Source organism: Petaurus breviceps, unplaced genomic scaffold (genome assembly GCF_028583685.1).
Source record: "Petaurus breviceps papuanus isolate PSGF00001 unplaced genomic scaffold, PetGlider_PUasm1.0 313, whole genome shotgun sequence".
NCBI classification, from domain to species: Eukaryota; Metazoa; Chordata; class Mammalia; order Diprotodontia; family Petauridae; genus Petaurus; species Petaurus breviceps.
Window position 1 is genome coordinate 786,101 of NW_027186073.1, and position 10,063 is coordinate 796,163.

The following is a 10,063-nucleotide window of genomic DNA, read 5'->3' on the forward strand; positions in this document are numbered from 1 at the left end:
CTCTGTGATGATTTCCAAATTATCCTGTATACAAATTTTTATAAAAGATTGTTTGTATAGTCTCCACCCCTGCCCCCTCTCCCTTACACTGTGAGCTCCTTTAAGCAGTAACCATCTTTTGGCTTTCTTTGTATCTCCAGAGGTTAGCACAGTGCCTGGCACAGAGTAGGTTCTTTTTTTTATCTTTTTGGAGGGGTAGAGGGCAGGGCAATTGGAGTTAAGTGACTTGCCCAAGGTCATATGGCTAGTACTTGTTAAGTGTCTGAGGTCGGGTGTGAACTCAGTTCCTCCTGACTCCAGGGCCAGTGCTGTATTCACTGTGCCACCTAGTCACCCTACATTCATTTCTTTCTAGCCAACTCTCCACATGCTATTTCATAGGTTCTGTTTCCCACAAAGACTTGATATAATCATGCGCAAGACGCAAAGAAACTTCAACTGAAACAAGGTGCTAAGTCCTCCTTTGCTTGTCATCACAGTGTGTGTGTGTGTGTATGTGTGTGTTAATCTAAGTGAAGGTACAACTCCATCTTCCTCCCCACAACCCCATTTCATCTTATGTTGTTAGTGCACCTCATGAAATTTTGTTTATTTCTACTGTTTAATCTTTTTATGGCAATCAAGGCAGACAACTGATACCTTTTGTGAATCTCATTTCTTTCTTGCCTATCTACCCATATTTGGGTCCTTTTCTAAATTTTTATATAAATTTTTCAAATTTATCTAATGAACTGGTACAAATGTTGCATTAAAGAGACCACAGATATAATCCTACATTATATAGTACAGACGACTCTTTAAAGTGACATGGATCTGTGAGTCCACATTCTTTGAGTCAAGTTGATCAACTACCTCTGTACCCACCTGAATGAACCCCATCAGGTTTTTTTGTCTTGTTTTCAAGGATATTGTGAATGAATGTGTTGAATGTTTTGCTAAAATTCATGTACACTATGGCTATTGTATTCCCTTGTACTACCAGTAACTCTAGCAGGAATGTGGTGCAACTAGTCTGGTATGACTTACTCTACAATAAAATGATATAATACAGTGATCACTATTGCATTTTCTAATTGCTAGGAAGATTACTTATTCATATATTCAGCAAGAATTTATAGAAACTTACTATGTTTCTGTTACTGTACTAGGTGCTTGAAATGAAAACACAAAAATCCTCTGCCCTCAAGGAATTTGCACTCTCTTCTAGTGTTTTCCTATGATTAATGTCAAGTTTACCAGGTTATCTTGTGAAGGGTACACATTTTCAAAATTGAGACAATATATGACTTTGTCCCTCTCTGAAAAAGATTCTGAAAAGAGCTAGGATCTTTATAGAACAGTGTCTCAACAATCATATCCAAAAGTTTTATCAATGGGATAGATACTTTGAATTGACATTGCAAAGAACATTAAATGTTAAGAGTTTGCATTTGATTCTAAAAATAATACAGAGACAACTGAGTTTGTTCATCAGGAGAATTGCAGATTCAGACCCTGCACTTAAGGAAACTCACCTTGACAGCTTTGAGAAGGATGGTTTGAGGAAAGAGAGTAGAGCTAATGAAAAGAAACAATTTGGGTGCTATTTTAATAGCAAATGCAAGATATGATGAGAACCTGAACAAGGCTTAGTGTAGGAGGCAAAACAATTATGAGAGATGTTATGCTTCTTATGGGGAGCCTCTCAACAATTGTTCTAGTGATAGCCTCCACTGATTATGTAAATTATTAACAAAATAAAATTGCATAACATTAAGATGGGAGTATTTGTTGGTAATATTTACTGATTGTCTTAGCAAATATTCAAGATAGAGTTTATCTGAATCATGCCTATATCTTATTGAATATATGCTAAGAAATTATATAGAGATTGGGCAAATGTGCAAATAAAAATGGCAAAAATCCCCTTTAAGTAAATATCAAAATATTTTAAAATTAAAGATAAAACTTATATATACACAGTCTGGGGGTGGAGTAGGAGGGGAACATTGCCTTAAGAGTTATTCTTTGTCCTTCCTTCTAGGGATTTTATTATGAGACAGTAGATCTGTCTGCCATGGTGAAATATGCTAGGAGGAAATGTCCAGAAAGAAATCCTCTAACATAAGGGAAGGTAGAAAGACAAAATGTAACTAAGAAGAGAAATAGAGAACATACTCACTTTTCTGATTAGCTTTGATGGATTCAGCTGTAAGTTAAAACCCAAAGGTCATGCATATTTACTTGAATTTAGAGGAAATGTTTGTATTCATCTAGGGAAGATTTTCATGTTCAGGCATGTCTCTTTATTGCCTCATCTCTCATCCAAATGTATGCATACATAATCATAAAGTTTAGAGAGTAAAGGAAGTCCCCAGTTGTTCTTGCTCTAAACAATTACATGAACATTTTTTCAATTCTTTCTCTCAACTCTATATTAAATGCTGTAGATGCTGGGAATCTGGTCTATGTAACCATGAAAACATTTTCCTGAACTCTAAAAAGGTAAAAGAAAATATTGTCACAAATGCAAGATGATAATTGAAATTTCTCTGGTACATTATTTACAAGACAGTTTGTACAGTGTCATAGCTTCTCCCCAATAGGACAAGATACAATTTATCTGTTTTTCTCTATCTCGTCTCAAAGGGAGTTATTAAGAAAAAGAAAGGAAGAAAAATCTTCAGGGACAGATAAGAAGATGATACTAATAATTTCTACACCATAATCTAGTTTGACAACAAATTTTAATTGAGTGTTTATGGGAGCTACATTCCTGCAGGTTACTTATGGAAGATGCAACAAGGGCATGAGATACTGCTCAGTTATAAACAACAAAGGGCATCTTTGATAAGTTGATGACAGCTGGCTTCTTTTGATGGTTAAGTTGCCTATATGAACATTGGTTAAATTTGGGGAAAGAAAAGGGTCATCTCTGGGTCATCTCCTTCAGGTCAAAATATCAAGGCACTTCAACCATCCAGCAATTGATCTATTTATCTAAGAATATTTATTGATAATTAACAATATGAATAGTAATTGGGAGGTGTCAAGTAAAATAAACCCATGTAAAATTCAATTGAACAAACACATTTTAACCAACTATTATATGAAAGTTGTGCTAGGAACTAGAGAAACAAAGGAAAAATTAAGCTATCTCTGATTTTATTGGGCATATAGTCTACTGAGTCAAGGGGTGTGTGTGTCATAATATGTATACATAAAAGGAAATATAAAGTAAATTTAGGGAGGAATGGCCATTAACAACTCGGGTTCTCCACAAATGCTTCTAGTAGATGATAGCACCTGAGCTGAGCACTAAAGGAACTTAAGGAATGGAAAATGCTGAAATAAATGAAGGGATATTAGGAATAGGAATGGGAGAAATCATACTAAATTCAGGAAACAGGTAGAATGGATTCTCCTAGTTTCAGTGAACATTGCTCGAGTCTTGGATTTGTTGGACCTAGTAAAAGGTTCTTTAATGTTGCGCTTTGGACACTGAAAACCTGGGGTAACATATGTCCTATGTGGTGTAAAAGACTATAGAAAATCTCTGCCATGCTTCAAAAACCACCTGGAACATATTGACTAAATGATTCCATTTCACAGCAGCAAAAAGTATAAGTAGGCTTTGACCTCTTACCTCAGCATCTCTTGGACTGTACGATTTTTTGTCTTCAAATATCTGTTGACTAATGATACGCAATCAAAAAAGTTTGGTCGTTATCAAAGAAAGAACTTTCTTGGTTCCGTCTCCTTGATGGGCAATTAGGATTTCTACCCTTGGGCCAGTCCTTTACTGAGTCCTTAAAAATGAGCTCCTTGTATTGTCAGTTTGGCAGCAGAATACAGGAAATCAGGGCGAACAATTCTGTCAATCAGACAAAGCAGAAAACTAGACTAAGGCAAACTATCTCCCGTGAGCAGTACTCCACCTCCCCTCCCAAACTTTCCTGTAGGAAACTAGGATGGCTTCTCTGAGAAATCATCCAAATAATAATCTAACTTGACACTATAATTATTGGCAGTAGGAATTTTAACTATTAATAATTTCATTTTTACTTTGGAATTAAAGCAAGACCTCTCAAGTCCTCCTTAGGTAAACTCTATCTTCCATCATTCTCTACACAAGTTCTACTGGGTATCCCTGTACGTTTCCCAACACCTCCTACCCCTACAAGTGATATACAGGCAAGAAGAATAGCAGGCTAGATAGAGCTTCACCTCCATTTTTTTTTTTACTTTTGGGAGGGCAATTGGGGCTAAGGGACTTGCCCAAGATCACAAGGCTAATATTTGTGTTTAGTGTCTGAGGCCGGATTTGAACTCAGGTCCTCCTGACTCCAGGGCTGGTGTGCTATTCACTGTCCCACCTAGCTGCCTCTACCTCCATTTTAAAAAATGTATTCTGGTCAGATTGAAAGTCCTTTGTTATGTGATTTACATTTTTGCATTTATCAAACTCTGGGCAACAGAGCTCAATTATTTCTGATTCTTTTTTGTTTAGCCTCTTCCATTAATTTATACATTTTTAAGCTGTACAAATGGTTTTGAAAATTGGTGATGTACAGTATAGTTTCAGATTTAGACATACTGATTTCATTCCTCTTTTTAAAATTTTTCTTTGACAATTTAGATATTTTGCTCTCCCAAAGGAATTTTGCTCTAACTTTTTTTTGTTTCTTCATAGTATTCCCCTTGTAGTTTTTTTTTTGTATTGCAAAAATTATATAAATTCCTTTTCCAGAACTATCATTTTCATTAAATTGAAATGATACAGCCATGAATGGTGAATATCTCTCCAAATGTTTAGTTGTTCTTTATTTCTTTAAGAAATGTTTGTAACTGTAGCTGTACAGGTATTCAGTGTGCTGGGAAAGATTGGCTTCCTGATAATATTTGAATTTCAATAGTTACCTTTAATGGGATTTCTCTTTCTATATTTCAGTCTTGGATTTTATTATTACTACATAGAAATGCTATTGAGTGATGTGGGGTTGTTTTGTAAATTGCTGCTTCCTTATTTAAGATAGATTCAATTCATATCACTAATAAATATTTATTTTCTCTCATTCCCACTTAAAATACAAGAAAATCTAAGCTCCTGTAACAAATATATATATATATATATACATATATATATGTATATAGTCATACAAAACAGAGTCTCACATTGGCCACATAAAAACAAATATATATGTGTGTGTATGTGTATATATGCACATACATGTCATTCTGCATCTTTAGACCACAATTCCTTTTTCAGGAGGTATGTATCATTTTAAAAATTCAATTTGATTTTCAGCTCAGAATTCTCTGCCTCTCACCCCCCTCCCCAAAGGAGAAAGTAAGGAAAAACAAAACCTGTTACAAACATGTATATATTCAAGCAAAACAAATTCTTGCATTAGTCATATCATATATATGTAAATATACATAGGGGTATATACAACATACAAATGCATATATATATATATATTTATATCACACACATATAAACAATATTGAAAGATTTATGTACTCTGATACATTTATGTATATATGTACACATTTACACATGCTGTATGTTTATCCTTCATTCTCAAAGAGAACTGTGACATTGAGGAAATGATGATGACTTGCAGTTGACTTGGATTTGAGTGAGGGAAGTCTGTGCAATCACCAGCCTCACTTTACACGTGCATACATATGTGCATACTTACATGTATCTGTATGTGACAAACTCCAAATGGCTACATGATTTAGACATAAAACACCATAATCAAATTAGAAGAGCATGGAAGAAATTACCATTTAAATACCTGTTGGGAAAAATGCATTTCTGCACTTAACTGTGTATGTACATGCATTCTTTCCATCTTTGACCAGTTTAAATGACAGTGAGGTTCAAGTTTCACATACTCCTCCCCCTATTGTTCTTCTTGTTGCATAGACCTCTTCTTATATGCCACCATTATGTGAGATAATGTGCATCATTCTTCATCTCCCTTTCTCTCCTCCCAGTGATTGTTCTTCCTCTCCCTTGTCATTTTTTAAGAGCACCGAAACATAACAGGATCACTTCCAGGCCCTCTAATTAGACTCCCTTTATGACCCCTGGTGATAACAGCATTTTTAGGGGATATGTCTCTACTCTCATCACTTAAGAATATAGACAGTTTAACCTTTTTTATGCTTTTCTTGACCCTTGTGTTTGTATGTGAATTTTTTTACTTAGCTCTGCTTTATTTCATCAAGGAATGTTTAGAAGTGTTCTGTTTCATTAAAAGCCTATATTCCCCCTATACAACGAAGTAAGTTACATGATTGTAGCCTAAATATTTTGCCAAGCTCTCTGTTCTAGATATGTTTATTTTTCTCTATATTAGTTCAAAATGAAGTGCAATTGGTGTCAGCACTCAAACCCTTTTCTCAATTTTTCAGGGTAGAGGAGAGAATGGACCATTTAGAAGACAGTATCTCTACAGCCCTGGATATCAAGTGCTGGTTCCCAGTTAGAAAACAGTATATTTTTCCTCTGTATTACCCTCTCCCATTCCTATTTTTTTCTCATATAGTTGAGTAGGGTACTGTCTCAAGATTAGGGGATGAGATATGTCTTATCAGTCTCTCTGTTGGTGGTAGTGATGGTGGTGGTGGAGTCTACTTGATAGACTCAAGACAGAGCCTACAATTTAGCTTGTGCTTCTGCTCATAGCATTGTGGAGGTTGGAGCAAAAGTGTTGAATATTTAGGTTTTAGAGTTTTCAATGTTGATACAAATACATTTTGCCTCATCCAATTTTTTTATCTTCTTTGTCCATGGCTTTCAGTTGTACTTGCTCAACATCTATTACATTGTCCTGTTTTTTTTTTCTGAGTGTTAGAGAGTAAATGGTAGACTGGAAAAGTGATTAATTGACTACTTTATCATATGAACTTCAATTTTTCTATTCAAATTACCTGCTAAAATAATTCCACTCTACGAAGGTTAAACCAAGATGTACTCACAGGGGGCTGAGGATTTTCTGTGAATGTGAAGTCCAGAAAAGTTGGCAATAAATATTTTAGCACAAAGCTGGGAGTGCAGATTGTCAGATAAACAAGAACTGAAATCAGGTAGTTAAAAGGGGATCACTAGATAAGCTCTTGCTCAGGTAAAATGGTGGTGGAATTTGAGAAAGAACAGTAAGGATGAACAAAAGGTAACTCTTATGCCCAGAAAATGAGCTGCTTTACAGTTACGAATAAAACAATATTCTACCTTTTTTCTGATGTTTGATTCTTTTTAATTTTTTTTAAAAATGCATTTGTTTTTCGTTTTCAACATTCACTTCCATAAGCTTTTGAGTTTCATATTTTCTCCCCCCTTCTCTTCCCTACCCAAGATGGCCTGCAATCTGATAGTCTCTTTATTTACTTTCATATTAAACATATTTTTAAATTAGTCACATTGTAAAGAAGCATTAGAACCAATGGGAGGAACCATAAGAAAGAAGAAACAAAAACAGAACACAGAATCAGCAAAAAGAGATAGAAAATAATCTGCTTTGCTCTGCATTCAGACTCCATAGTTCTTTCTCTGGATGTGGATGGCATTTTCTATCCTAAGTCTTTTGGACAGATCCTTGTATTGCTAAGGGCCAAGTCTATGAAAGTAATTCATCACACAATGTGGCTATTACAATGTTCAATGTTCTCCTGGTTCTGCTCACTTCACTCAGCATCAGTTCATGTAAATCTTTCCAGGTTTTTTTTTTGAAGTCTGCCTGTTCATTATTTTTAATAGCACAGTAGTATTCCATTACATTAATATACTGCATCTTGTTCAGCCATTCCCCAATTGATGGGCATCCAATCTGTCCAATTCTTGGCCACCACAAAAAGGACTGCTATAAATATTTTTGTACATGTGAGTCCTCTCCCCTTTTTCTGATGTCTTTGGGATACAGATCAATCAATACATAAATAAAAAATACAGATACAGATCAATAAATAAATAGATAGATAAACAGTATAACAATATTGTTGCATCAAAGATTATGCACAGTTTCATAGTCCTTCAGGTATAGTTCCAAATTGCTCTGCAGAATGAATGGATCACTTCACAACTGTATCAACAATGTGTTAGTGTTACAATTTTCTCACATCTTCTACAACATTTATCATTTTCCTATTTTGTAATGTTATTCAATCTGATAAATTGATGTGTTACTTCAGAGTTGTTTTGATTTGCATTTCTCTAATCAATAGTGATTTAGAGCCTTTTTTATATGACTATAGGTAGCTTTAATTTCTTCAAATGAAAACTGCTTTTTCATATCCTTTTACCATTTATCATTTGGGGAATGACTTGTATTCTTATAAATTCCCTTCAATTCTCTATATATTTTAGAAATGACCTTTTGTTCTTCCAGATGAATTTTGTTATTATTTTTCTAGCTCCATAACTTTTTTTGTAATTTGATTGGTATTACATTGAATAAGTGAATTAATTTAGGTAGAGTTGTCATTTTTATTATATTTGCTCAGTCTACACCTGAGCAACTGATATTTTCTTTAGATCTGACTTTATGCAAAAAATATTTTGTAATTGTGTTCATATAGTCTCTGGGCTTATTTTGTCAGGTAGACTGCCAAATATTTTATAATGCCTACAGTAACTTTGAATGGCAATGATCTTTGTATCTCTTGTTGTTGGGCTTTGTTAGCAATACATAGAAATACTGATAATTTATGTGGGTTTATTTTATATCCTGAAACTTTGTTAAAGTTGTTTGTTATTTCAAGTAATTTTTTTTTGATTCTCTATGTATTCTATTATATCACCTACAAAGAGTGATGACTGTTTCTTCTTTGCCTATTCCAATGACATCGATTTCTTTTTCTTTTCTAATTGCTAAAGTTAACATTTCTAGTACAACATTGAGTAATAGTGGTGATAATGGACCTCCTTGTTTCACTCCCATTCTTATTAGAAATGCTTCCAGCTTATCCCTCTTACATATAATGCTTGCTGATGGTTTTAGATAGATGCTACCTATAATTTTAAGGAAGACTCCATTTATTCCTATACTCTTTAGTGTTTTTAATAGGAATAGGTGTTGTATTTTGTTACTTTTTTCTGCATCTATTGAGATAATCATATGATTTCTGTTAGTTTTGCTGTTGATATGGTCAATTATGCAGATAGTTTTCCCAATATTGAACCAACCCTGAATTCCTGATGTAAATCTTACCTGGTCACAGTGTTTTATACTTGAGATAAGTTGTAATCTCTTTGTTAATGTTTTATTTAAAATTTTTGTATTTATATTCATTAGTGATATTGGTCCATAATTTTCTTTCTCTGTTTTTGACTCTTCCGATTTAGATATCAACAACATATTTGTATCATATCACATGGATCATATCATCTCTGGCAGGACTCCTTCACCCATTTTCCCAAATAAAGTTTGTTTCTTTCTAGAGTCAACAACCTGAGCAGAGAAGTTTGGATGTAAGCAATGTGACAGAGTAGAAAGGAAGAGAGGCAGATAACTACTTGACCATTTATCATTCCAATCTATGAAACCAAGAGTTTGGCTAGGCCAAAGATAGACCAAGATGGTAAAGAAGAGCAGAACTTTCCCTAGAATGAAGGTGTGCTGCTGAGTGCCACTTTTGAATACTCTGATTCATTTCTCAGGGAGCTTTATAATGGTTGGAGTGGTCTCTCCTAGCCATAAAGGTTTCCAGGTCATCTTGTAGGAGGTAAGATTGCAGTTCTATATCTCCCAAGATAATAATTGCATGTATCTGACACATCCAATCTTTCTAAAGAGTAGTTCTACACATTTAGGGAAGAGAGGTGAATCACTGGAACCTGAATGAGTCCTTTAGATCATTCCTATAGTTTTAGATATCTGTTATCTGTTCTTCCACCATTGCCACCATCCTCAAATTCCACTCATTCATCCCAACTGATTAACCCCCACAACATCTAAGAGAGCATTCTTAAAATATGATTTCACCTATAAAGCTAGTACCAACAAATGGAAAAAACCTCCTTAGTTTTCCTTCCTTCCTTCCTTCCTTCCTTCCTTCCTTCCTTCCTTCCTTC